The following is a 16,543-nucleotide window of genomic DNA, read 5'->3' on the forward strand; positions in this document are numbered from 1 at the left end:
GGCACCATTAATGCTGAAAGGTACATACAGGTTTTGGAACAACATATTTTTTTCATGGACGCTCCTGCTTATTTCAGCAAGACAATGCCAAGCCACATTCAGCATGTGTTTCAACAGCGTGGCTTCGTAAAAAAAGAGTGCGGGTACTTTCATGGCCCCGCCTGCACTCCAGACCTGTCTCGCATCGAAAATGTGTGGCGCATTATGAAGCGTAAAATACGACAGCAGAGACCCCGGACTGTTGAACGACTGAAGCTCTACATAAAACAAGAATGGGAAAGAATTCCACTTTCAAAGCTTCAACAATTAGTTTCCTCAGTTCCAATCGTTTATTGAGTGTTGTTAAAAGAAAAGGTGATGTAACACAGTGGTGAACATGCCCTTTCCCAACTACTTTGGCACGTGTTGCAGCCATGAAATTCTAAGTTAATTATTATTTGCAAAAAAAATAAAGTTTATGAGTTTAAACATCAAATATCTTGTCTTTGTCGTGCATTCAATTGAATATGGGTTGAAAAGGATTTGCAAATCATTGTATTCCGTTTATATTTACATCCAACACAACTTCCCAACTCATATGGAAACGGGGTTTGTACATATACAGTATATAATAATATAACAAGATTCTAGCTGTCGGCATCCTAATGACAGCAGACATTGTATAGTAAGTTTTATTACGTTTGTTGGCTCTCATGAAGTCTGCAGTGAGTAATAATCAGTGATGTTGTCGAAGGAAAAAGCGAAATGTTGTGATGCGTGTGCTTAAAATGATCAAAATATGTAAATATTAAATGTTATTATAAATGTTCCCGTTGCTACATTACATATATACTTACATCATGTATATAAAACCTTAATGGAGGGCTTTGGATGTTTTTTTAAGAACTTTATAGGCACAATAGAGCAGCTCCCATAGGCTCCATTGTAAGCAGACTTTTGATCGCATTTATTTAATATTTAGAATGCATAAAAAAAAGAAAAACATATGTGTTCTTGTCTTACATAAGGATTGTGAATGATAGGCAACATTCCAAAAAAAGTGCAGTTTCCCTTTAAAATGTGAACAAAGCGCCATTATGCCGCTTAACTTAGATCTGTTTTAACCTTAAATCCGATAATACCCTGAAACTACTTCCAATGTGGACCCTTCGTATGAAACTTTATTTCATTTTTATACAAGGTTCCTCAGCCAAAAATGACTCATTCGAATAACAGGAATGAACAGGAGTGAGTTTGTAGCATACAATTATATAGCCACATGGCATGTATGTTGATAAATAGCATGTTGACATTAAGCCCCTTACATTAATTCAATCAAAAATGATTTAAAATAAAGAAATAACATGAAAATAATAATTTAGGTAACATAACTGTGCTGAGATTTTAATCCCCAGTCATAATTGAACTATCTAATATACAAAAAAATAAATTCATGAACTAACTGTTGGCCTTTCATGGCCTGCAGAGGATGTGAATGATGTCACTTCCTGTGGATCATGTGACATTTTTCAGAGGGGCGTAATGTGTTTTAGGGTAACAGGACTGAGTGAAAACACTACTAAAGTGTACATTTGATTGTAATTAAAAAAAAAAAATACTTCAAGTTTAGTTAAGATAAGAAGTAACACAAATATGGAAAGAAATATTAACATTTCTGAAGGATGTAAAGGGGAACTATTATGCAAATCCAACTTTTCTTACCTATTGGTACCTTTTTTTAAGATTTGGAATCTGCTTGGAAATCAAACCATGGAGGCATGGCAAAGATATTAACAAAACAATCTTGCCTTCCTTTGTACTTCCTCCAAACAAGTCGTTTGGAATTTGCCCTGTTTGTGTCGTTTTCCCAATTGGTGACGTCAGCGGGTATCTCCATATATGGTAGAGATTTACCTGAAAAGCTTTGCGCGAGTCCGCCATAGTAGTCCGATGTTGTAGTCAGTAAGTTCCCTCTTATCCTCTATCCGCGTGTTGTGGGGCAGACTGGCTCGTACAAGCACATGCATCCTCCCCTGTTGCAATTTCTGATACAAAGTAGCGTATAGTTCAAACTTACATCTGTCAGTAGACTTCATATGAAAGCGATAAACACAACAACATGGCTGACAGGAGAAGACTCAGTCGAAGTGGAGGCAAGAAATAAGACGGCGCATCCCGAAGAGACGATCAGAAAGCAGCTTAAAGATGGTCTGTAAAAAAAAAAAAAAAAAAAAAAATATATATATATATATATATATATATATATATATGTATATAATATAATGTTGACCAAAGAACCATCATTACATGTTATAAATGTAGAAAATAAACACATAATACAACCCTTTTAAATGACAATATTTTGTAATGAAGTCTAATTTCAGGAAGCTTGGAGTTACATTCTGAGTTAGGTGTTGTTGGTCTGGACCCCAGGATGCAGAGACTGCAGGCAAAGTGCAAGTAGAAAACATTTTATCAGAGAAAACACAAAAGTAGTGCAGCAGAAAAGTGCACGCAAAAAGCCACCAGACACAGGAAGCAAAAGGAAAGCTGTGCAGCACATTGAGGTACGATGCAAAACTAGAAAAGTGGTGGAGGCAAACAGGAAGTGGAAACAAAAATAAGAGCGCTGGATAGGAAATAATATAAAAAACTAAACCAACTAATAATACGTTTTTTTCTGGTGTTCAAGGTAGTTATTTTTTCAAATGTATTTATTAAACATGCAATTAGATCAAATATGCAGAAAACTTTGCTTGACTAAAAATATATAATCATTTATTCATTTTATTTCTTGGGGATAAAAATGGCACCAATTGAGTGGAAACTCCCCAAATATTTATGTACTTTTTTTTTTCAACAAACACATTAATGACATATTTTGTTTTTGATCAAGTGGTCTTGAATGAGTCCACACGTCTTCAGAGGGATTACTTCTCCTCTGTCATCTGCTTCTCATCACAACAAGCAGGGGACTCAAACACATCTAATAACAGGACGGACTGCTGTTCCTTTGTAAGCACCTAAACGATGGCGTGTGAGATGGATGACGAGGATAAAGCCAGCTTTGATCGGCATGGTGCACAATGGAACATAATAGTCCACAACATGGCCCCAAGCAGCACACCTACTAGAGAGCAATTAAAACCAGAGGATTCCATTTGATCCAAACAACAGGAAGCAGAGATGAATGGTCTATCTCATCAACCATGGATTTATTTTTTTATATTCTCAGCTGGCTCGCTATAAACAACCTGCTTGCCCAATTATGATTAGCTCAGTCGTTCCGGTGGAAGAGCAACAGGAGGGGGAAACATTCGCCATGCGGGAGCAATATATTTACTTTTGAACTGATCTAGATTTAATTAGCACGCATGCCATAATTAAAGGCCTACTGAAATGCGATTTTCTTATTTAGACGATGATAGCAGGTCCATTCTATGTGTCATACTTGATCATTTCGCAATATTGCCATATTTTTGCTGAAAGGATTTAGTAGAGAACATTGACGATAAAGTTCGCAACTTTTGGTCGCTGATAAAAAAGCCTTGCCTGTACCGGAAGTAGCAGACGAGTAGCGTGACGTCACAGGTTGTGGAGCTCCTCACATCTGCACATTGTTTACAATCATGGCCACCAGCAGCGAGAGCGATTCGGACCGAGAAAGCGACGATTTCCCCATTAATTTGAGCGAGGATGAAAGATTCTTGGATGAGGAAAGTGAGAGTGAAGGACTAGAGGGCAGTGGGAGCGATTCAGATAGGGAAGATGCTGTGAGAGGCGGGTGGGACCTGATATTCAGCTGGGAATGACTAAAACAGTAAATAAACACAAGACATATATATACTCTATTAGCCACAACACAACCAGGCTTATATTTAATATGCTACAAATGAATCCCGCATAACAAACACCTCCCCCCTCCCGTCCATATAACCTGCCAATACAACTCAAACACCTGCACAACACACTCAATTCCACAGCCCAAAGTACCGTTCACCTCCCCAAAGTTCATACAACACATATATTTCCCCAAAGTCCCCAAAGTTACGTACGTGACATGCACATAGCGGCACGCACGTACGGGCAAGCGATCAAATGTTTGGAAGCCGCAGCTGCATGCATACTCACGGTACCGCGTCTGCGCATCCAACTCAAAGTCCTCCTGGTAAAGTCTCTGTTGTCCCAGTTCTCCACAGGCCAATGGTAAAGCTTGACTGTCATCTTCCGGGAATGTAAACAATGAAACACCGGCTGTGTTTGTGTTGCTGCAGCCGGCCGCAATACACCGCTTCCCTCCTACAGCTTTCTTCTTTGCTGTCTCCATTGTTCATTGAACAAATTGCAAAAGATTCACCAACACAGATGTCCAGAATACTGTGGAATTTTGCGATGAAAACAGACGACTTAATAGCTGGCCACCATGCTGTCCCAAAATGTCCTCTACAATCCGTGACGTCACACGCTGACGTCATCATACCGAGACGTTTTCAGCAGGATATTTCGCGCGGAATTTAAAATTGCACTTTAGTAAACTAACCCGGCCGTATTGGCATGTGTTGCAATGTTAAGATTTCATCATTGATATATAAACTATCAGACTGCGTGGTCGGTAGTAGTGGGTTTCAGTAGGCCTTTAATGTCACTTGTTTGGTTGAGAAGGAACGGTGAGAGCAAATAAGTCATTCAATATTTCAAAATGTTTCAAGCATAAAAAGGCAAGAGGTGTTTTGTTCCTCTGTTTTAGTTATGGATGAATTCCCCAAAACTTGGTGTAATTACTGTCATCGTAGGCGCCGATCCCGTGGGTGCTCTGGCCCCGAAGCACCCACGTGCGATTGATGGCAATTTACAATCTTTAAAATAATGTTGTTGTTAATTTAGTAGCGAGTTTGGTTCATTTTACATAATAAAAAAGTCACCAATCATATAGTCTATAATCAACAAAGCCTAACTAAGATTTCATTATGCCCGATAATGAACTAATGACACAATCATCTTGACTTTAAACACACTGCACACGAGCGAATGAAGATACATATCTGTCACACTAAGGGTGGCAGTATGAACAATGCCAACACTGTCATAAACATGTGCCATATAGTGAAACCACACTAAACAACAATGACAAACACATTTTGGAAGAATATTTGCACCGCAACACAACATAAACACTACAGAACAAATTCCCAGAATTCCCTGCAGCACCAACTCTTGCGGGGCGCTACAATATAAACAAACGCCATTGGAGGATCGACACCTAACATCCACTGTAATGATACCACGTACACTAGCGTATCTTGTCGATACTACTATGATTACATCGATATTTTTTAACATCATAAAATCTTTTTTAGTTTTTTTTTATGTATATTATGTTTATAAACTCAGGAAATATGTCTCTGGACACATGAGGACTTTGAATATGACCAATGTATGATTCTGTAACTACTTGGTATCGGATTGATACCCAAATGTGTGGTATCCTCCTAAACTAATGTAAAGTATCAAACAACAGAATAATAAGTGATTACATTTTAACAGAAGTGTAGATAGAACATGTTAAAAGAGAAAGTAAGCAGATATTAACAGTAAATGAACAAGTAGATTAATAATTCATTTTCTACCACTTGTCCTTAATAATGTTGACAAAATAACAGAATGATAAATGACACAATATGTTACTGCATATGTCAGCAGCTAAATTAGGAACCTTTGTTTGTTTACTTACTACTAAAAGACAAGTTGTCTAGAATGTTCACTATTCTATTTAAGGACAAAATTGCAATGAGAAACATATATTTAATGTACCCTAAGATTTTTTTTGTTAAACTAAAGCCAATAATGACATTTTTTGTGGTCCCCTTTATCTAGAAAAGTACCGAAATACTTTGTATTGGTATCGGGACCACACTAATACACACACACCGTGCACCCACTGGCAGAAATGTAGATCGGCGCCTATGACTGTCATGATCTGTTGCCCAGGTCATGGCTTGGTTTCTTTTGTGTTATTCCTCCTATGTTTTAGTCTAGTTGTGTTCCCCATGTGCTTGTTAGTATTATTGGTTGCACCTGTGTCTAGTCCTGACCCTCCAACCCACCCTCTCCTTCCTCTTGTGTTTAGTCCAGGTGTGTTCAGTCAGTTAGTCAGTGTATTTAGTTCTCTGTTTGCTGTCTTGTGTTGGTCCCATCGTTGTATGCTTTTTCTTCCTTGTTGGATTAAACCTTCTGAACAACACAAGCTTCACCTTGCTTCCCTGCAGAGGTGGGACCAAGTCATTGTTTTGCAAGTCACAAGTAAGTCTCAAGTCTTTGCCCTCAAGTCCGAGTCAAGTCCCGAGTCAAGACAGGCAAGCCCCGAGTCAAGTCCAAAGTCAAGACTGGAAAGTTTCAAGTCAAGTCCTAAGTCCTGCATTTTGAGTTTCGAGTCCTTTCAAGTCCTTTTAACCACAGACTAATATATTAACACAGATTGTGTATGCTTTTCAAACGCTGTATTTATTTATTAAAACAAGTGCATTTTAAATTGCAGGAAAGAAAATTGTGCTGACATTGCACTTCATAATAGCACTATTAACCAGTCATTTTAAACATTAACTCATTCCTATACAGAACAAACACATTGAAAAATAAAGTGCAAATGTACTTATTTGTACAAAAGTGTTAACATTGAAAAAACATGACATATACGTGAACATAACAAAAAAGTTGTACTTTTTATATGTCAGGGCCCTATGCTGCATTGCATTTGCAAAAGACCAAATTAGCCAAGAGTCTGTCAGTCATTTGTGCACGATGGGGGCGTAGTATGATGCCACCATGGCTGAAAACTCGCTCCACTGGAGCACTGGAGGCAGGCACTGCCAAGACTCTCATGGCCACTCGGAACAGTGAAGGAAGAGTCTTCATGTTCAATGCCCAGAACAAAAGGGGGAGAGAGTTGTTTTGGGTTGGTGCACTACTTGTAAGTGTATCTTGTGTTTTTTATGTTGATTTAATTAAAAAAAGAAAAAAATATATATATATATTTCTTGTGCGGCCCGATACCAATCGATCCACGGACCAGTAGCGGGCCGCGGCCCGGTGGTTGGGGACCACTGAGGTAAACAACCAACAGTATGTCAGAAAGCTAGCTAAAACGGTACACATATTCATAATATAGTATACATTTTAACTGACCTTTATTTTATTATTTTTGTCTTTTTTTAGGTGGCTAAAATACGCGGTGCTGCTGACTGCCGTCTAACGTTACGTGTGATATATTGACTAACCCTGCTTAAAAAAAATCACTGAACAAAAAGTATGAATAAGGTAGTGAACTGCAACAGATTCCCGTGTTTGCAATAACGTTATAACGTTAGCAGTGAGTTTACAGCCTCACTGATTTAACTACACAGCAAATAAAAGTCACGTTACTTAGCCAATAAACGTTATCTTACATTCAAAACTTACCGTTCTTTGTGCAACTTCAAATGCCGGACGAAGTTGGAAGTTGTTTCCTCTCCATCAGTAATTTTCGAACCGCATGTGTTGCATATTGCAAACCGTTTTGTGTTGACCACCTCGTAATTTTTATACCCAAACGAAATTATTTTAGGTATCATTTTTTGTTCACTGGCGTGTGGTTTGGACATGTCTTCTTCGTTGGTTGTCCTGCAATTTGATTGGATGAATGCTGTGTGATGAAAACAAAGTAGATCTAATTTGATTGGCTGTTGTACTGAGACCACACCAGTTGACACACGCAGCGCTGATAGACAAGTACACAATGAAAAATACGGAGCGCTCCCGAATAACTTTTTCATCTTTGGGTTTTGGGGAAAGTAGCAAGTCATGTCAAGTCATGTCAATTCAAAAGGCTCAAGTCCAAGTGAAGTCACAAGTCATTGATGTTAAAGTCTAAGTCGAGTTGCAAGTCTTTTTACATTTTGTCAAGTCGAGTCTAAAGTCATCAAATTCATGACTCGAGTCTGACTCGAGTCCAAGTCATGTGACTCGAGTCCACACCTCTGCTTCCCTGCAATTGGGTCGTCCTCACCCTGCCTCCACATCCACAACCGGGACATTTAGCGTATATGTGATGTGATATTCTCTGATCAGAACAAATAATGCTAACATGATCTGTTCATATTATGAGATCCTGAATGTGTGTTGATTTGTGTTACCATAACAACACAGCACAGAAATACTTGATATTCTCTGTGCAAAAGTCTGAAGCTATCATAAGCAGCATTTTAATGACTACATCTACAGTGAAGTGAAGGGCATTATATTTATATAGCGCTTTTCTCTAGTGACTCAAAGCGCTTTACATAGTGAAACCCAATATCTAAGTTACATTTAAATCAGTGTGGGTGGCACTGGGAGCAGGTGGGTAAAGTGTCTTGCCCAAGGACACAACAGCAGTGACTAGGATGGCGGAAGCGGGGATCGAACCTGCAACCCTCAAGTTGCTGGCACGGCCACTCTACCAACCGAGCTATACCGCCCCAACAGTGCATCACTTTTTCCACATTTTGTTATGTTACAGCCTTACAGATCCATCAGTTTGGATGGGAAGTGTTGGTTTTCATCCAGGATGTCTCTATACATTGCTGCATTCATCCTAGTCTAAATGGTCTCTATTTATATAGCACTTTACTATACCTGAAATGATCCCCGGAGCGCTTTGCATTATACATCACATTCACCCATTCACACACTTGTGGTGGAAGAAGCCATGCGAGGCCGTAACCACGACTCTAGTCAGGAAGGTGACCAAGAACCTGATGGTCACTCTGTCAGAGCTACAGCAATCCTCTGTGGCGAGAGGAGAACCTTCCAGAAAGACAACCATCTCTGCAGCAAACCACCAATCAGGCCTGTATGGTAGAGTGGCCAGAAGGAATCCATTTTATAGTAAACATTTTGGCTAAAATTAAAGTCCCAATGATAGTCACACACACACTGGGTGTGGGGAAATTTGTCTTCTGCATTTGGCCCATCCCCATATTCACCCCCTGGGAGGTGAGGGGAGCAGTGAGCAGCAGCGTGTGCCACGCTCGGGAATCATTTGGTGATTTAACCCCCAATTCCAACCATTGATGGGTCCCATTTGTTGTAGTCTTTGGTATGACTCGGCCCGGGGTTTGAACTCACGACATCCCAGTCTCAGGGCGGACACTCTAACCACAAGGCCACTGAGCTGATTCAAAATGCACCTGAAAGACTCTCAGACCACGAGACACTAAATTCTCTGGTCTGATGAGACAAAGATTGAACTCATTGGTGTGAATGCCAGGCATCAAGGCCAATAAAGTGAAGCATGGTGGTGGCAGCATCATGCTGTGGGGATGTTTCTTTTTAGCACAGGAACTAGGAGACTAGTCAGGATAGAGGGAAAGATGAATGCAACAATGTACAGAGACATCATGCATGAAAACCAATGCTTCCCATCGAATCGGATGTAGGTTGAGAGGTGCCGCAAAGAGGAATGGGCAAGACTACCCAAAGATAAATGTGCCAAGCTGGTGGCATATTCAAAATAATTGAGACTTTAATTGCTGCCAAAGGTGCATCAACAAAGTACTGAGCAAAGACTGTGAATAATTATGTACATGTGATTTCCTACTTTTTTATTTTAATCACATTTGCCAAAAGCTCTAAAAAAAAACTTCACATTATTATTATAGGGTACAGTGTGTAGAATTTTGAGGACAAGAATAATTTGAAATAAGGCTGTAACAAAACAAAATGTGGAAAAAGTGAAGCGCTGTGAATACTTTCCAGATGCACTGTAACTAAAACATAGTGTTTGTCTGTCTGTCAGTTAACAGAATACTTCCGGTTCATGGAGAATGATGGAAGCATCTCCTTTATGCCATAGTAACCCAACAGGTAATAATACATTACAAGCTTCATTGGTTATGTGAGGGAGCTAAACTTGAAGCATGACCCCAGGATACAGAGACAGCAGGTGTAGTGCAGGTAAAATGTATTAATGACAGCAAGTGCAGCTACAAAAACGTATGCAGCTAAGAAGTGCGCAAAAAAAAAAAGTCTGCACTTGTTCTGGTAGCAACAAACAATGATCCAGCTGATCTGATTGGCAACCAGAGACTGGTAAAGGAGGCAACACTCAGGTCAGAGATGAAGCGGCAGGAAATGACAACACAGGAAGTGGACACACGAAAAGAAAAAGCGCTGGAACGGTAATAAAACCAGCACAGGAAGATAAACACAAGTCTACGAAACATAGTTTATTTGCCGCAATGGAGGCAAGGATTGCACAACTAAGAAATTGGTTTTACACTGCGGAGGGACATTAGCCGCCAGTGAGAATTCTACAGTACGTTGAGGGTGCCTTCGACCGCTTGTTGTTGTCAAATTTGTGGGACATGTGTCGTCAACATGCATTATCATGATATGACAATATTATTAAAAGCTCTATCGTCACCAAATTGATGTCATTCAATTATATATTGTCTATATCGCGCAACCCTACAAGTAAATATGCAACTTCATCATTTCCACCTCAGCACGTAATATCACCTCATGGCTCGTATATGTTGACTTATGTTAAGTTTTAATCAGCACATTAACTGCCCGAGTCATCACCACATGCTGCCTCGTTGTAATCACAGCATACGCTACTGATTGCAGAAACTGCATGACATCCTAAGTGCAGATCCAGGACCAGATGCACTGCATTTAACCCAAATGTGTAGAAAGGACTGTTCAGTGTGACCCAGAAAGATGCGGCATGCTGCAGTCGTCCAATCGGCCTGCGGCTGGAAGACGAGGGCCAAGTTTACTGTATTAATATCGCAGACATAAACGTGCAGCACGCTGGCTCGGTTTGTGTGTGCAGGGGGAAGAGCGCTATCTCCTCTTTTCAGATCTGCATATAATTAGTCTCAGTTGCATGCTGGGTAATGAAGGTAAATATCACAGCCATCAAACTGCCAGTGAAAGGTGTCCTGCTGATAGGTTGGTGCGTGGCTCCACAGCGACCTGTGGCATTTTGCACATGCAGCATAGTGAAGTCCATCCAAGCTGCTAAGTGCTTGTTCAACGTCCAAGGTTGACTTTTACAAGGTTTTTAGAAGCTGCCATGCTTAATTGTGACTTATAAAACAGGTTAATTGAATCAATGAATAATCTGGGATTTATTGCGCCGGTCCAAAATAATATTTTCAAAGTATAAAAAGAATGTGGAACATATTACATACAGCAGTATAATAATAGATTCACTAAGTACAGTACATGTATGATGTGGAAATTAAAGGCCTACTGAAAGCCAAAACTACCGACCACGCAGTCTGATAGTTTATATATCAATGATGAAATCTTAACATTGCAACACATGCCAATACGGCCGGGTTAGCTTACTAAAGTGCAATTTTAAATTTCGCGCGAAATATCCTGCTGAAAACGTCTCGGTATGATGACGTCTGCGCATGACGTCACAGATTGTAGAGGACATTTTGGGACAGCATGGTGGCCAGCTATTAAGTCGTCTGTTTTCATCGCAAAATTCAACAGTATCCTGGACATCTGTGTTGGTGAATCTTTTGCAATTTGTTCAATGAACAATGGAGACAGCAAAGAAGAAAGCTGTAGGTGGGAAGCGGTGTATTGCGGCAGGTGTTGTGCCGGATAACACAGCCGGTGTTTCATTGTTTACATTCCCGGAAGATGACGGTCAATCTTTACCATTGGCCTGTGGAGAACTGGGACAACAGAGACTCTTACCAGGAGGACTTTGAGTTGGATGCGCAGACACGGTACCATGAGTACGCATGCAGCTGCGGCTTCCAAACATTTGATCGCTTGCCCGTACGTGCGTGCCGCTATGTGCATGTCACGTACGTAACTTTGGGGACTTTGGGGAAATATATGTGCTGTATGAACTTTGGGGAGGTGAACGGTACTTTGGGCTGTGGGATTGAGTGTGTTTCCTCGTGCTCTTTGGGCATTTCCTCAAACGTCAGTAGAAGAGGACACAAAATAGAATACTGGCGGCTTACCTTCTTTTTCTCTTGTTCTTGAGCGCCATGTCTGCTCTTCTTTCTCCATTCTCCCGCAGGTTCTGACTCAGTCTTTCTCCCCTCAAGGGTGCTCCTGATTTTCTGTTTTGCAATTTGCTTGGAGTCTTTTCCCTTTTTTTATACATCCAAACTCCGACCAAAATCCTTGTTCTTTGAAGTCAGAACCATTAAAATGATCGCTGCAAAATACACTCCCCTCACTTGGTCTGTCCCATTTCGAAGGACAGGAGAAGTCCATACTTTCCTCATATTCCCAATTATTATCAGCTCAGTGATTAATGTTATATTAAAAAAATAACATTACTCCCCATGAACATACAGAAAAGTATTGTAAATGTGCATTATTGAGTATCGATTCCCGGGTGCCGAAAATTAGTATTGTATCGGTTCAAATGTAAAAAGTTGGCCACCCCTATCTACAGGACAATGACAAACTCACCATAGGACACACAAGACCTATGCTCATTAGAATACTGTTAAAAGAACATCTCTAATGCTCAGAGACAACATATTGTCTGTACGTTTGTTTTATACAAACCCCAAATCCAGTGAAGTTGGCACATTGTGTAAATCGTAAATAAAAACAGAATACAATGATTTGCAAATCCCTTTCAACCTATATTCATATGAATAGACTGCAAAGACAGGATATTTAATGATTGAACTTTGTTATTTTTTGCAAATATTAGCTCATCTGGAATTAAAAAAAGCTGGCACAAGTGGCAAAAAAGACAGAGAGTTGAATAATGCTCATCAAACGCTTATTTGGAACATCCCACAGGTGAACAGGCTAATTGGGAACAGGTGGGTGCCATGATTGGGTATAAAAGCAGCTTCCATGAAATGCTCAGTCATTCACAAACAAGGATGGGGCGAGGGTCACCACTTTGTCAACAAATGCATGAGCAAATTGTTTAAGAACAACATTTCTCAACGAGCTATTGCAAGGAATTTAGGGATTTCACCATCTACGGTCTGTAATATCATCAAAAGGTTCAGAGAATCTGGAGAAATCACTGCACGTAAGCAGCAAGGCTGAAAACCAACATTGAATGCCCGTGACCTTTGATCCCTTAGGCCATACTGCATCAAAAACTGACATCAGTGTGTAAAGGATATCACCACATGGGCTCAGGTACACTTCAGAAAACCACTGTCAGTAACTACAGTTCGTCGCTACATCTGTAAGTGCAAGTTATGCAAAGCAAAAGCCATTTATCAACAACACCCAGAAACGCTGCTAGCTTCGCTGGGCTCGAGCTCATCTAAGATGGACTGATGCAAAGTGGAAAAGTGTTCTGTGGTCTGACGAGTACACATTTCAAATTGTTTTTGGAAACTGTGGATGTCGTGTCCTCCAGACTAAAGAGGAGAAGAACCATCCCGATTGTTTAGACGCAAAGTTCAAAAGCCAGCATCTGTGATGGTATGGGGGTGTATTAGTGCCCAAGGCATGGGTAACTTACACATCTGTGAAGGCACCATTAATGCTGAAAGGTACATACAGGTTTTGGAGCAACATATGTTGCCATCCAAGCAACGTCTTTTTCATGGACGCCCCTGCTTATTTCAGCAAGACAATGCCAAGCCACGTGTTACAACAGCATGGCTTCATAGTAAAAGAGTGCAGGTACTAGACTGGCCTGCCTGTAGTCCAGACCTGTCTCCCGTTGAAAATGTGTGGCGCATTATGAAGCCTAAAATACCACAACGGAGACCCCCGGACTGTTGAACAACTTAAGCTGTACATCAAGAAAGAATGGGAAAGTTTTCCACCTGAAAAGCTTCAAAAATGTGTCTCCTCAGTTCCCAAACATTTATTGAGTGTTGTTAAAAGGAAAGGCGATGCAACACAGTGGTAAAAATGCCCCTGTGCCAACTTTTTTGCAATGTGTTGCTGCCATTCAATTTTAAGTTAATGATTATTTGCAACAAAAAAATACGTTTCTCAGTTCAAACATTAAATATCTTGTCTTTGCAGTCTATTCAATTAAATATAGGTTGAAAAGGATTTGCAAATCATTGTATTCTGTTTTTATTTACGATTTACACAACATGCCAACTTTACTGGTTTTGGGTTTTGTATATACATATACAGTATTTCATTGTATATAATATGTATCAGAATGTTGTTCATTCACCCTGAAGATGTCCTGCGTTACCAAGAGCAGAGTTTAAAGATTGAAATGTTCATATTTCAGCTACGGGCCAAATTGGAAATGTCCTCGGGGGCCCAACAAGAATGAGGGGGGAAAAAACTCAGTGTTTATGTGTGTGGGTGAGTCATGGACAAATATGATTGGCGGAAATGATGATAGGCCAAAATATGCAACAAAGTTGCGGTGAATGAACAAAGTTCATTGCTGCTCACACACTCCTCATAGTGGACTTTGTCTTAAGTTTTAAGGTGGTGAAAATAGATTTGTTGTCCTTTACTGACCAATTCCTCCAACTAAGTCGTTGACCCCTCTGTGTCTGAGCTTGCAGCGGGGCTACAGCCCCATGTCCCTAGGTGCACGGAGGAGGAGAGCTACACAGCTCTCAATCACTTGTCCATTTGGTTATGGTTATTGTTTAAGTTTATTACGAACATCCTACACAGATGCGCGAAAATTTTACTTGTTTGATCAACTTTGGATTTATTTTAGGAGCAAAATGCAAAATAAAGAGTTAAAATTTGTATTCACGTGCTCCTTTTTTTTTTGTGCACTACCTATTTCTAGTCACAAATGTGAGTGAAATGTTCGCACTGTACAGCCTATCCATGGTATGTTGTCTAACGAGGAAGTAGCTTTTCCAGGAAACTGAATGTTATGTTGCGCCCTATAAACTAAACTCATAAACTAAGCATTGTGCTTATTCGACACCAGCTGTTTAATTGTAACTTTCATCTTAGTTGTGGGTTTTTAACCAAATTTGGAGGTGTTGATATCGCCATGTAAAATCGCTAATGCTAATAGTAGCCTGTCTATTGAAAATCTAAGGTGAATTAGCATCAAGATAGCACATTTCGGAAGAGTGGAACCTTATTTTATGTTTGAGTGTTTTCTACAAACCATACCTGCTTTGTCGGTATTGAAAATTGCAACATTACTTCAAGCGAGTTTTGCTGAGTTCGCCCCGAGTGATTGTTTATGTGAAACTGTGTTGACCGGACGTGACGTGCAACAAAGTTATAGAAATGTGGCACATTTTGATTTCACGTGAATCCATACCCAATAGTACCGACAGACTTTGGTTGATGCCTCTAAAAGTAACACATTTTGGAATTTGGGGTTAAATCACCAAAAATGATTACCGGGCGTGGCGCCGGTGCTGCCTACTGCTCCCCTCACCTCCCAGGGGGTGAACAAGGGGATGGGTCAAATGCAGAGGACAAATTTCACCACACCTAGTGTGTGTGTGACAATCATTGGTACTTTAACTTTAACATTTGGTACTCATCCCTTGTTGTAATACACGTTTTCACCACTTGTGGCAGTAATGACAATAAGCAGAAGAAGTCTGGAGCTAAAGTCATAGAGAAGTTTCTTCATCACAAAAAATAGGATTAAAGTGGTGAAGCTGTATTGGTTTTTTTTTTGCACTCATTTTATTGTCAGTTATTCATTAGTAATTTAGTTTATGTATTTTAGCACAACAACATTGCATTTAAATGTATTTATATCACTTAGGAGTGCCTTCTTATGCAGTCGCTATGTTTGGTCAGAATTCTTCTAATCAGCCTGACTTAAGCCCAAAGTTTGTGTTACTAAATAATAATATTTGTGATTGACAAGGTTGTAAATTGTAAGTAGGTTAGACAGAATTATATAATACAAATACAATTTTAAGTAACATTACTAATTCAGTGCGAAAATTTGAGTGGGCACCTGTAGTGGAAAAGTTAAGCCCATGGGTTGAAAAAGTGAAAACCTCTGCTACCCACCATTTCCAGTAAATGTGGTAAATCCACATCATTTAAGTGGCCTGCTGTTTGTTCCTTCAATTTTGACAAGAAATTGTAATATCTGATCATGCAGCAGGATATTCAACACATTCTTAATAATGATTATGTGGCCCTCAATAAAATCAGTTTGACACCCCTGCATTCTCTTTTCAAAAAGAGAAACCACTTCTAAATATGTAATTTGTCATGCTTTGACGCTGCAAACTGTTTTGGGCCTTAATTTTGCAGGACTGTAAAAGAATGGATGCACCCTGTGAGTCGTGAGTGTTAAGCAGCCTAAAAGAGGCTAATTGGGCTCAAGAAGGCGATGCTGCTATCATGCACAGCAGCATCACTGAAGCACGTGAACCTTGATTCTTCATCTGGGAAGAAGTGTTGCACTATATTTGCATTACAGTGCCTCAAAGCAGGGGAGCATGCTGGAAATTAGCATGCTGTCACCTTCTGGCTGTCATTCAGAATGTTTTAACGTATAACCTCAACTCACAAAACGTTAATTAAGAAGTCAGGCATTAATCCGCTCCTCTAAACTGACACATTGAGGATTTAAATCCGTCATTGTGTGCCCTTCCAACCAGGATGG

The sequence above is a fragment of the Nerophis lumbriciformis genome, linkage group LG08 (genome assembly GCF_033978685.3).
Source record: "Nerophis lumbriciformis linkage group LG08, RoL_Nlum_v2.1, whole genome shotgun sequence".
NCBI classification, from domain to species: Eukaryota; Metazoa; Chordata; class Actinopteri; order Syngnathiformes; family Syngnathidae; genus Nerophis; species Nerophis lumbriciformis.